This window comes from Alligator mississippiensis, chromosome 4 (assembly GCF_030867095.1).
Source record: "Alligator mississippiensis isolate rAllMis1 chromosome 4, rAllMis1, whole genome shotgun sequence".
Taxonomy (NCBI): domain Eukaryota; kingdom Metazoa; phylum Chordata; order Crocodylia; family Alligatoridae; genus Alligator; species Alligator mississippiensis.
The window spans coordinates 149,471,049-149,484,593 of record NC_081827.1 but is presented as its reverse complement, the minus strand read 5'-3'; positions in this window follow the sequence as shown (position 1 = coordinate 149,484,593).

The following is a 13,545-nucleotide window of genomic DNA, read 5'->3' as shown; positions in this document are numbered from 1 at the left end:
GAGAAGAGCCTTATTCAGTATAGTATGCTTTACTCCACTGGGTCATAAAAGCCAGTACAAATCTAATAATATCACTACAGAATTCATTTATTTAACATAGTTAATACATTAAAAAACAGAAACAGGAGTAATAGTTATAACCTTTGTTGGTTATAGGGGATGTACTGAAGAAGTCTAATTACTTTCTTTATAATTTTCCTATTTTACCTTGTCCATAACTGTTTAAAGATATTGTCAATTTGAGGGGAAATTTTCCATATGCCCCCTCCCTTAGGTGGATAATTTGAGAAGAATCTTTTAATTTCTTTTTTAATTATATATTGCCATAATAAATTCTGTGGTGTATGTCTATGTATAAATACACACACTAACACACACACTTATGGCAACATATACTTCAAAAAAAAATTAAAAGATTTTTTTTCACACTATCTATCTATAACCTCACTTTCCTTTTCACACATATAATGCAAAACCACACTCGCATTTAACGCTTGAGACTTCTCATGTGAACAGCCTTGTTCATGCAGCATTCTCAGAACATATCTATGAATAACTTTTGTTTGGTTTGGGGTTTTTTTGTTCTCTCCCCCCCCCCCTTGAAAAAATCTAGACAATTAAATGGAAAAGCTAGTCATACATATTAGACAAAGAAGGTAAAAATCGCTGCCTATGAAGTCTTACTTCTGGGGAGATGGTCTGACTTTGCAGATGGTATTCATGTATGTGTACATATTTCAATAAAATTCAATAGGTAACCAGAAACATTATTTTCAATTTTGTCCCTGGCCAGATCACCAGCCCTGTTGCTTTTACTCAATAGGGATCATTTGGTTCAAGTTTACATCAAGGGCCTGCAGGGCCCAGAAAATTTGAACTTATGAGCAGTGATAGTGTCTCAAAGCTGCTTACTAGTTTACCTGTCTTTAAAGCAAGTGCCCAAACATCAGTACAGGCTACTTTCTTGAATGGGGAAGGGTCTTGGAAACAATTCCTGGCTTTTGCCTCTTGGTAAGGAATGGCCTCTCTGATTCTTTCATATCAAGCAAGCACCATGGCCCTTCTTGTAAATAATACACAGATACTTTTATTAAGTGCTCGTTTTTGGAATGCATATAAAATGAAAGGGCTGTTAAGGACTGTAATCAACCTACTATGGCAATGAGCTCTGTATAGGAAATCTACCAGTGTCTTTAGGAAGTGTTTATTGGTTCCATGATTTCATTTATATAATCTACATGCTGCCCATAAGTGCCATCATTCTGTTGCATGTCCATAACTAAAATTATGCATTTATTTTTGGTGAAGTCTTCGATGAAATGGCAGAGATGCAAGTATTTCAGAGAACTGAGTGAGAAGAATGTGTTTGCATAACATATATCTCTGAATAAACTTTGTGACTCCCAAGAGTGTAGTGTGGAAAAATGCCCTTGGGTGGATGAAGGATGTTCAGGTGGAAAAATACTTGATGGTCTCACCCTAGACATTGCATACCTGGATGAAGGTCATACAGGATGCACTGATCTACCATACATCGGTGACAGCACAGTAGTGCTCTACGTTCTCACAGCTCCAAAATCAGAAGACAGTGAGAAGTTGTGTGGACCCTAATGCCATCAGCACCCCACAGTCATGGAGAATCAAGTGCATTGTACCTTTAGGTTTCTATAAGAACAGGGATTCCCAATTTCTTGCAACCATATCTCAAAGGCTTGGGGAAGAGGGACAGAAGTAACTTCTTTCTGACAATAAACATAGTGATCACACACATAAAGATAACATTTACCAAGCCTCTACTCTCAGCTTCTTTCAACTATCCCCTTTTCCTCAGTCCTGTTTCCCTCATGATCATCACCAAGTCCTTCCCTAAGATTTCAGGTCACCCCATCACTGCTTCTTAAAAAGAATAAATAACAAAATCATATTAGATGCTTCTCTGAGGACATGTCCATCCTGAAGTTATAGTAGATACTTCAACTAACATTACAGTAGCTAGCTTGGGTGCTGTGAAAAGTCTCTCTATGACATCAGAGCGCTGTGTGGGTTGCAAAGTGCATTCAAGCATTATGCTGAATTAGCTTGTGCTGAGCTCTGTGCTGGCATGGCTAGACTGCAAATGGTACCCAAACTGCCAGTTTAAAGCTAGCTTGGGTAGATCTCCACTACCCTGCAGTCACTGCTGTAGCTGCAGTGTGGGCATACTTGTAAATATTCATGGGTGAAATTACTGGGTAGAGGACTGAGGGCAGTTTGTGGCATGGGGTGGAGAGTTACCTGTACTATAGTATATTCCCATTAAGGAGAATCAGGAAAGGTTTGCCTTCTATACTGTAAAGTCTCCAGGACAAAAAGTGGTCTCTAGCTGGACTTCTGGAGCACGTCTGCATGGTGTCCTCAGAATGTCTAGGGAGGAATCCTCCCAAGCTAAACCCAGCCAACTTGCACTTGTTTATGTGTGCCAAACCTGAAAACATGGCAGCGGATCTGCTCTGGCCAAGTCTGTGGCTGCTCTCCAGACCTCAACATGCACAAGAGAAGTTGCAAAGCATGTTCCTCAGAGCCCTTCCATTGCTGCATTCCTAGATTTGGTTCATATGAACACGGTTGTGGGGGAGAAGGAGGAAGAGTGTGTTTCCTGGCAATGCTGGTATTGGCTTAAGAACCACTTGTCCACAAAGGCTCTGACTGTCATGTCTTCTCTGTTACTAGCTGCAGGAATTAACATCCATTACTATCAAGTTGTCAGTTCATCACCATCTCAGTTGGAAAAGTTCACAATTCCCACGGTCTTCATGATTTTTATTGCAAAGGCTAATTCATCCAAAACTTTCTCCTGGGAATGGTTTCTTTCTTGGAAATCCTAATTCTCACTTTTAGAAAGTTTCACTTATGTAACTAAAAATTAGAACAGCAGATGCGACTTATGCCACTGAAAGTATTCCCCACATTGCAAAGACTGAAAAGTGTCAGTGTAACAGCTAGGTCATGAATATCCCATATATTGAAATTTGCTTATAAAAAAAATTCAGTAAATATTTGCAAATGCTGATAGCTTCATTGAAATTAAGGCAAATTCACCAGTCATTCATGAACAGAAAAAAAAAGGGGGGGGGGCACTAAATTTACTAGATAATGGGTTTTCAGTGAATATTTTACTCAGCATTAGTTGGATGATGATGCATGAAAACTAATAGACAAGAGGTCTGCCCTTTTGGTGCCTGAATGTGTTTGCGTGAGTGCCGTAAGCAGCTGTGAATCAGGCACAATGAGAGCTGATTATGTTGAGCAACATAGTACTATTTGTGCATAACTGTCATTTTTCAGACTTCAACAAGGCTCTGAAGGAGTTAGTAAATGGAGAAACACAGTAATAGCTTAAGGAGAAATCCTTATAGTCGCAGCAGAGGAGAATAACTCACTTCTTGGCATATGGAGGAGTGAGGTTGACAGAAATAATACTAGTATGTGATGTAACACCAGAATGCAGCCATACCACTGCTGGGCTGTGATCTCATCAGGTCTTGGAGTCACACAAGGTCAGGCTAGGACACCTGGGTTGGAGACTTTCAGCTGTAACCCAGTGCAATAGGGGTGTTGTTGCTCATGTTGTAGCATGTTGCATCCTGTTAGTCAGCCTGAACTAGCATTGCAGCATGACAGACTATAGAGGACCCCCATCCCTGTGCTGGCACAGAATTGAGCCAAAGGCAGTGAAACCTCTACTGAGTCACTTCTCAGTGGGCATATTATCCTGCTTGCTTACCACTTATGAAACTATATTATACTGCTGCTGCATGAGATGTGTGCCCTCTGCTGTATCACTAGCACCACTTTTTGCAGCATCCCAGGTATTTTTGTCATTCCTCAAGAAAGTAGTGCCCCAGAGAACAGGAAAGCATCAAAATGCAAAGGGAAACACAGGTTTCCCTCACTTTACGCTGTACATGCATTCCTGGAAAATGGCACAGAACTCAAATTTGCATAAAAGAAACCCACTTTAAAATGTAAGAAATCGGAATAGGTTCCAAGACCTTGACTGTACTGACCCCCAGACCCATTTCTACCACTTTTACAAGACAATTTTGGTGCTCACCAACAACAGACAGTACACACAAGCACAGAGCACTGTCATAATGGGGATGGCAACTACATAAACACGTGTCATAGACAACAAACGAGGAACACAGATCCACACAGGAGACTACATTTTGGTGCGCATCACTCCCACAATGCACTGCACAAAGCAGCTGACTGTGGGCTTCCACCACAATGATTGCATAAGAGTGAATTTACCTTGCATATAACAAATGTTTTGGTATAAAAAGCATTATCGCATAAGAGCGAATTTGCACATACAGAACCCGCATAAAGTGTGGGAAACCTGTAAAGTACGAAAGCACAGTAAAGATAAAGGGCTAAGCCCTACTTCCCTTTGAGAGGCACACATAACCATGTAACTAAAGCTTTTGGCATGAAAAGCAGTTTGGGATTCAGTGTAGCTATGCTCACCTTGTGCTTCCCTTCAGAGCAGGCTTAGGAGGCTGCACCCTGATTGCATGACTGCTTAGGTGGAATAGACTTGTCCAGCAATTGGACAACACCAGGTATGACCTGAAACTTGTGTCACAGAAAATATTTAGTACTGGACCCCAGAGGAGGGGAGGAGAGGCTCCTACCTAGTAGTCCCATAGAACTTGCTGAAAGAGCCAGATTCTAGGCCACACTCAAACAGAAGAGGGTTGAGCCTAAAGTGCCTGTATCCCAGGAAAGTCCTCTAACCACCAGGCCTTGGGCTAGGCAGTAGTCAGGTCGTCTCCACGCCTTCTTTTGAAGTTGGGCCATTGCACCTTGGCTAGAGACAGACATTACACATAAACTGGTTTAAGTGATCAGAAATTGGTTTAAACCTGTAACAGAACAGATGTTCAGTGCACATAAGCCAGCTTGAAAATCGCTGAAACTGGTTTGAGATAAACCTGGTTGAACGTAGTATCAGTCTTAACTGATTTGGGTCAAACCAGTTTATGTCATGTCTGTCCCAGACTCCTGGCTGGTTTAAGTTAAATCAGATTCCCACAGCTTCCTGGCATGCTCTCTGGCATGCACGGGGCTCTCTGCTCCACAGCAGGCCTGGCCCCTCCCCTCTGCTCCCTGGCTTCAGCTCTGGCAGGGACTGCAGGAGTCCACCTGGCTTCTGCTCCCGCCCTTTCCTCTAAGCAAGGATTTCATCATCCCCTCTGCCTTACATAGACACCCTTTCAGCATTAGCTAGCAGACCACATGATGGCTATGGTCCATGCTGTGGCAGACCAGACAGAGGCAGAATCAACAGGTAGCTGGTAATGTCCCTCTGTTGTTTTCTTAATGGAGTGATAAACACTGAGTTATCAATTCCCTGCTGGGCTGGTTGTGGGGAGGGGGGAAATCCCTCCTTTATCAAAGCATTCTGCCAGGGGCTGCTTACACCCGCCCTCAGCTAAGCATTGTTGAAGGGAAGGGAGGGCTGCTCTAGCACCCCCTGGCTTCTAGCTTGAGCCACTGCAGGCATGTCTGGAACATCTGTGCAGTTACAAACTGATTCAGCCTAACCAGGTTAGACTAACCTGCAAAGATTGAATCAATTCAGGCTCAGGCTTTCTGAATGTCTGTCCCTAGCCCTTGGGTTTAAAATGGGTCAATAGCACGGGTATTGCTTCTGCCCTACTGGGGCAATAGTACAGAGCTAGAATCCTCTCCCTGCCCCCTCACTCCTTCCAGGGAACCTTCCATCACACTGGGTGTGTTGACACAAGACACTTAATGGGCAGTAGACTAATTCTACTGTGCATTAGCATGTCATGGCAAAAACTGTGCTAATGCATCAATGCATAATAGAATTAGTCTACTGCGCATTAAGCATCAGAAAAAGACTGTGTGCCATTGCTACTGCGCATTAGCACTGGTTACTGAGTATTTATGTAGTATCTCATATTAGAGGTACTAAATATAATGCACAGTAGCAACTGCACATTAATGCACTTGTAGATACGCTCACTGAGCCATAGTTTTTCTAACTTCTTCTCCTGGCTCCCAGTGACCAGTTTTAGGGAGGCGAGATGAGGAGCTTCCTCTACTTTGAACATGCTTCAAATAAATTCACAGAATGCAGAAGCATTGAGTTTTCCAGAGATAAAAACAATTTGCTATTGTAGTGGAAATAAATGGAAATTTAAATTTGACTGGCACATATGCCAACTTTGGGAAGGAGTAGGGATTTTTGTTTTGTTTTTTGTAAGGCTTTGGGTGAGTCTACATGAGATGCTTTACTGAACATTACACTAATCTAATGCACAGTAAAGCATCGCCAGCAACATGTGCACAGCAATTGCTGCAGTAGATCAGTCTAATCTGACATTTTCTAGTACCTATAGATACAGGTACTAGAAACTGGTGCATTAAACTAATGCGGTGAAGTGTATGTGTAGACACTGACTGGGAGCAAATTGCCCCCAGTCAGCCTAGGCAGCAGGGGGCCACAGGGGACGGGGAGTGTTGTCCCAGCTCAGGACACTGCCTAGCAGCCACATGGAGATTGGGATGGGTCCTGATCGCCACATGGCTGGCAGCCAGCTGCCCAGCAACTGAGGCAGCTCTCCTAGCTACATAGAGATCTGGATGAGTCCTGGTCTCCATATAGCCTGCAACTCCGCCGGGTGCTGCAGGGGAGCAGAGCAGTTCAGAAGCAGCCCTAGACTGAACTGCTCCCATTGGGAGCAAATATGCTCCTAATGGGCACATGTTCAGATGTATGCAGGGCTGCAGTTTAATGCACCTGAATTTTCTGTACAGTCAAATAGGCCACAGAGCATTAAAGCACGTGTGTAGACACACTGAGTCTGAAACTTACTACCCTATGGTATTGGTAGGGCAAGAAATGCCTTTCAGTATTTCAGCTTTTGGTTATGACAGAAAGAAAAGATGATAGCCAATATTAAAGATCCTGGGTCATCTTTTAGTGCCCTGGCCACAGTCCAAAGTTCTTCAAATGGAAAGACCTGCATAACTTAGTAAAGATGAAATCAGTCAATCAGTTTCCACAGAAATCAGCCTAGAACCTATAATTTCCTAGAATTTCTGAGTACATATTAACCAACTACATCCCTGTCATTGCCCCTGCTTTCACCTGTGTCAGGTTACAGGGTATGCTTGGTATTAAAGATCTTGTTCTTTATAGCTGTGGGTGAGGGTTTGAAGTGGTGATTTGGGGGGATTCCTTTGGTTAATGATTGCCTGGGAAAACAGGGTATTGGGTCTGGGTGTCCAGCAGGCCCTTTCCAGGTTGGTATCCTACAGAATTTAAAAACCAATGTTGTCATTTCTACAGAATGTGTTGGATTAGTGAAAAATTGTATAGTAAGGTTGTCAGGTCTCTGTTAAATTCTAGAAGGACTTTTCTGTAAGGATAATTTAGCTGCATTTTACCCTCAACAAATTCTTACATTTTCAGTGGGACACATGATTATTTTTCAGTTCTCACCCTTACAGTGTGATTTTTTTCTGCTGTGCAAAAACAGTCAAGATCTGTCTCAGGGTTAGTTGCAATTTACTGGAGGAAGAGTGATCTGTGAGTGTAGTCACTTTGTTGTGTATTCACTAAGATTTCACAAAATGAAAGTTTCTAAAGACAAGTGAGATAATACGAGTAATATGGTCTTCCTAGCATTTCTAGGTGTTGCATGGTGTTTCCCTCAGCTACTTAGCTTTGTTTTAAATCAGTGGCCACGTCTGCATGAGACGCTGACTGCATAGTAGCTTGTTACTACTGTGCAGTAGTGTTGCATGGCACGAAGTGTGATGCAACACTACTGCACAGTAGTAACGAACTACTGTGCAGCCAGCATCATCAAGAAGCCATTTGGGGATGCTACTGTGTAGTAATTCCAGTTACTATGCAGTCATTTAGTACATGTAACAACTGCACAGTCAGAGTCTCATGTATGTATTTTATGCATTCACATAAATGAATGCATCCTAGCATGGATCCTAGCACAGTTTAATGCTGCCTGCAAAAGAATGATGATGTAACTTGGCTGAGGAATATTTGTGGTGTACCACTATCTCCCAGCTATCGGGGCATCAGAGCAAATCAAAAACCAGAGAGATGTGGAACATGCCATCTACTTGTTGGCTGCACTTTCACTCAGTGTCTGAAGATGGCAGCCTTCCCCTGACCTTCCCCCCTGCTTACAGTCCTCTGGGAAGGCCAGCATCCATCATGATTTATGAAGCAGAGGCCATCCAAGAGGAAACGTTTAAGAGGTGTGAGACTGAATCTGTCTAGTTTGGATCAATAAGGCGATAATGTCATGGTACTTCCAGCAGTTTGAAGGCGAATGTAACGCTGAGGGAGTAAGAACAAGGGGGTGAGAAAGAAAAGGAATGTAAACTTCAGAGGATAGATGGATCACAGGGCCGGGGTCCAAGAACTCATGAATTCTGCTCATGGTTTTGCTACTGACCCTGCATGGGGACCTGGGCAAGGCCATTAATGTCTCTGTGCTTCAGTTTCTCTATGTGTCAAGCAGGTGTGACCAAGGGGACAATAAGAATGTTGATCAGTCAGCGACTGTCCGGCACTGGGAAGATGTAAGTGCCAGGAATTGTTATGACAACAGACACACTGAAACGAAGGCCTCCTTTGTCCATCAGGGGCATGCCAAGGATTTGAGAAAGAAAAAAAAAAGGTCAAGTTACAGGCAGGTTGTACCACAGGAGAATATAAATTAACCCAAAACAGCCACTCTTTGCTGCCATCATGAATAAGTTTTGCTGATACCATCAGTGACACTATCTCTGCTCGTTGTTTAAAAGAAAATTCAAAATCTTTTCAGGAGCTATAAATGAGGCCTTTTTCTTTTGATATCACATCCTCCCTCATTCTTGCCATAGCCTTTCTTGCATCCATTGCTGCTATTCTCATTTTAAATTGCAATGTGTTTCGTGAACAAGGAGGTTGCACTTTACAGTTCCCTCGTGGGAATAATTTTGGAAGCATCTCTTGACCCTTGCATTTTTTTTCTCTTCCTAAAGTGATGTTCAGACATGGCCAGGGGGAAGAAATAAAGAGAGTGAGAGAGAGCTCTCATCCTGACTTGTCACCAGTTAAATACACTGGATCCAAAACTACATTCCTTGAGCACTCGACATTCCCAATGGAGTCAACAGACGTTTTTGACAGAGCCCGGAATGCAGGGGTCAGGGTCATTTAGGCTAAAGGAATCCATGCCATGTGCCAAGCCAATCGTGCATGTCGATCACTGTGTTTGCATATAGGAGCATTGGCAAGACATTTATTACAGTCAATAAAATAAAGGCATGTCTTAATTTAAATCTGAAAGAGAGACGGAGTTAGAGAAAGAATTGGGAGAGGTACAGCATCAACAGAGAGAGAAGGAGACAGAAAGAGAGAGAGAGAGAGGGAAGAATAGAGTGGAAGTTATACAAATCTTTGCTCTTCCAGAGTGTGTAAAATGGGTTAACAAAGAGAGCATTCAAAGGCACCACATGTCCTGCAGCACCCAGCATAGCACTGCCTCTCCTCTTGAGGCCTGTTGCTTCTTTTACACACAGAGAGAATTACGGCAGAGAAAGCATCTAGGGCACAGCAGCATCAGGACAATGTTTGCTGTAGAAATTGGTACATGCTGTCTCTTCTAAAAGACTACCTCTCTTGAGCCGGCCTCAGCCACCTCTGACATCATTATGGCACTCTTGTGCTAACTAATATTTGTCAACACTTTCCAACTATGACTAAAGCCTAAGAAGATCCTGAGAACTGGGGAAATATCACTATACTTCCTTTTTTTTTTCCTGGTGAGAAAAATCAAGGCACAGAGAAAGGAAGTGATTTGCCCAAGGTTTCGCAATGGGGCTGTGGCAACGCTAGACATTTCATCCAGAGCTCTGGATATCCAGTCCACCAATTTAAAGCCAACATCCTCCACAGAACAAGAGATGCTGAGGCTGATTATCCTTTCCATTGCAAACCAGGGCAACAATCAATGCATGAAAGCAAGAATGGGAAGGATCCAACATATGATCTAGACAGTCAGCTCTCCATGTAACTTATGAATAGTCAGCAATTGATGGCAATGAAAGAAACACAGGCCAAATCTAAACATGCAGGCACATATGGGTTGTAGCATTGCAAACCACTTTGCGACACCACAAACTGCACACCAAGCACATTAAAACATGCCTGGGGCTGCAAATTTACAGAATGAAGGCAAAATTTGCTACTGGGAAATCATATTTAGGTAAGTGGCCTGATTTTCCCAGCTGCTGAAAATCCACAGCTTAGCTTCCACTGAGGTCAGTCACTGAAACATTGCTAGAAGTTAGCTGATTCCTGTTTCTGTGTATCCATGTCAAGTTAGTTTGACTTGTGTTCCAAAATTTGTCCTAGCACTGGAGAAACATAGGGGCAGCATGTTCTGGCAGCACAGGCCTTTGGCAGTGCTTCTACCCAGTTGCTTACATGGGTTTGTGGTTCCCTTTCCTGTGGAGCTGGTATGTAGAAATGGCAGTTCCCTGGCTTCTGCTAGGGTCCTTGTTTTTCTTTTGTCCCTCTGGGAAATAGTAGCACCCACTGACTCACTTTTGCCATTCCAGTTCTTCCAAGGCCACACCCAGGCTGGTTGTATTGTACACAACACTGATGCACCTCCCAGAATGAGAGGGGACTGAAATGCACGCCCACGTGGCACCATCATGGCCTTTGGCACCACTGCTCAACTGTCAGCACTGGGTCATGTCCCACTGGGCATGTCTACACAGACATTTATTGCTCAGTTGACTAATCAACTGTACAGTAAACATCTCGGCATCTACACATGTGCCCCTGTTAGGATGTAGGGAACTAATAAACTCTGCAACAGGGTAGTAGTTGGCTGTGCTCGTGCCCCAGCCAGCCCCTCTGCAGCACCTTGAGCCCGACTAGGGCATCCCCAGGTTGGCAGGCTGACCCCCCCACCCTCCTGCCAGATGGGGCCACTCTGATCCAGATCAATTTGCTACAGTCTGGGTGCACGTGTAAATTACTCACCCAGGAGCTTCCCGGGAAGCAATAAACTGCAGAGCAGCAAGCTTCACAGTTTATTGCTACACATTAATGGCACATATAGACACAGCCACAGTGGTGCACTCTCTACCACTTGGCTGGGTGTTGCTGTATATCCTTCAGCCTTCCTGTGCCCATAAAGGTTGGTGCAATTTTTTGTCTGCTGAACAGCCTTGGCCCATGCAGCGCTCCCCAAGTTTGTCCAGCTTCCCTCTCTTCAGACATTTAGCTTTGACTGAACAATAGCAGGAAAAATGTACTTTTTCAGCACCTGTGATTTATATACTGAAGCGTAGTCATGAGCAGCCTCTCAGGGCCTGAGCCACAGGATTTAGCTGGACTATTGGCCTGCAACCAACTCTGATACACTCACAGACATCTCCAAGGGCCTTGTTACATGGTAAGCTTAGGTGACTTCTGGAGCTCTTAACCCCTGGACTGGCTTCACATTAACACCTTTTTAAGTGGTTTAAAGCACTCATTATTCCGCTTAAATTATGCCACCCCAGGACAAGATTATTTCCAATCCACCTAATTTTGTTTCTGTTCCATTACCATGTGGCTACTTCAAACAGTTATTTCACCCAAGCTTAAGTCTTCCAGTATCCCCAAAATACAGTGACCCTTCCCAACTCACACTGGGGTGCAGTGGGGCTAAACACAATGCCTTGCCCCTCCCCAGAGGCATCAGGCAACGTGAGCACCACAGCCTCAGAGCGCCTAGTGGCCACAGTGCCTCCTACTACCACCTGGACTGGCTCTATTCCCACCAGGGGGACTGGACACTACCTGAACTCCAGAGAAAAAAGGATCAGGTCCCTTGGTGCTCAGGAGGCACCTGGCCAGCTGGCAGCCTGGCTGGTAGGTTGCAGGATGGTAGGCACCACCTAAGCTATGGAGAAAAAAGGATTGGACCTTGCTCTCGGGGCAGAGCCACTGTGTCAAGGAAAGCGAGACCAGAGAGCCCCAGGGAAGCTGCTTCCTCATCTCTGCGGTCTTGCCGCAACTGGCACTACAATGGGCCCACTCTTTACCCGGTAGGAGCTGCAAGTGGGTCCTGCTCCTAGTTCAGCCTCTGCTCCCCAAGCCTCTAGTGCCAAGTCACAGCTATGTAGGCGAAGGACCATCAGAGCAGGGTTTTTTGCCTTACTGTGTGACTGCTCCACTAAGCTGAACATCACTAAGCCAATGAACAAAGCATCCTGTCATGGATGTGGAGATCGGAGCAGGAGTGAAGTGGGGGTTGAAGCTTGAGTGCTGCTGGTGCTCCAGCTAGCTCAGTGGCATGGCTGTTCAGCAGCTACTCATCCTGCCTCTCCCCACCTCCCCTTTGCACATACACACACATACACACTGTGCAGCTTGAGGGTCTAACCCCTCTGGGGTCACTCTCACTCCAGGGAGGCTAGCACAGGTGGGGTAAAAAGAGATTATTATTCTGAGGGTACTAACTGGTGCAGGGAAGACAAACCCTAGAAGGCATAAAAGCTGTTGCTCTTAATGGCTAAAGGGATGGGGAGGGTGTTAGCACAAGAGCCCTATTTTCATTGAAGTGGGTTGGCACACGTGTTTGTGTGTGTGTGGGTTGTTGCGTGTGATTGAACTAATAAATGTGCCTGCCATCTCCAGACTGTGTACATATCCTAATCCACTCATAGTTGCATTGCAGCTGCAGAGGGGCAGAGCACAAAGGTATAAGGAACAGCTTCGCCTTTCCTTGTTCACACGGCAGGAAGAGGGGCTGCCAGCCATTCCCTCCCTTATGGCTGTACTTTTTGCAAAGACAAACCCCCTTTGCTCTGGTGAGGAATGGCACTTGTGCTTCATTGCCCACCCTCCTCCACGCAGTTGGTCTGCACCGCAGAACTGCTTACAGCTTGACGTTCTCTCATCCTGGGCTATACACTTTTACACCCACAGTGCTGGTGGAGGGAAGGTAGGCGCCAAAAAAAGAGATGAGGAGAGAGAGTCACATTCCCTACTTGCCTTCAGTGCCTTTACAATATGCCTAGAAAGCTGCTGTGTAATCTGGACTCAAGACCTTTGCACAGGAGAGTCCTTCTGCTTGATAGCAGATAGATATCACAATGCCCCTGATGGAGGGGGGAATGACAGTTATGCACAAAAAATGTGAAGCCCAGCAGAAAGGGTGGGGAGAGCAGCTCTCCTACCATTTACCTATGTGTACCCTCAGGTATTTATAATGTTCCTTTTACCTCAGTCGCCGAAGTGATCACACTTTGAACCAGGCTCAATCCTCTTCCTCATTCTCTCCTTGGGAATGGGAGTGGGTACACAGATAGGTTGCATCCAAAGCCTACCTCTGCCCTGTGGCAGATTGCCTGTCTATCCTGATTGGCACTGCCTGCTGGCCTATCTGTGCAGTGCCACCACCTTTACTGAGAGGGAGATTCAGTACTTCTGCCACAGACTGCAGGAACAGACCT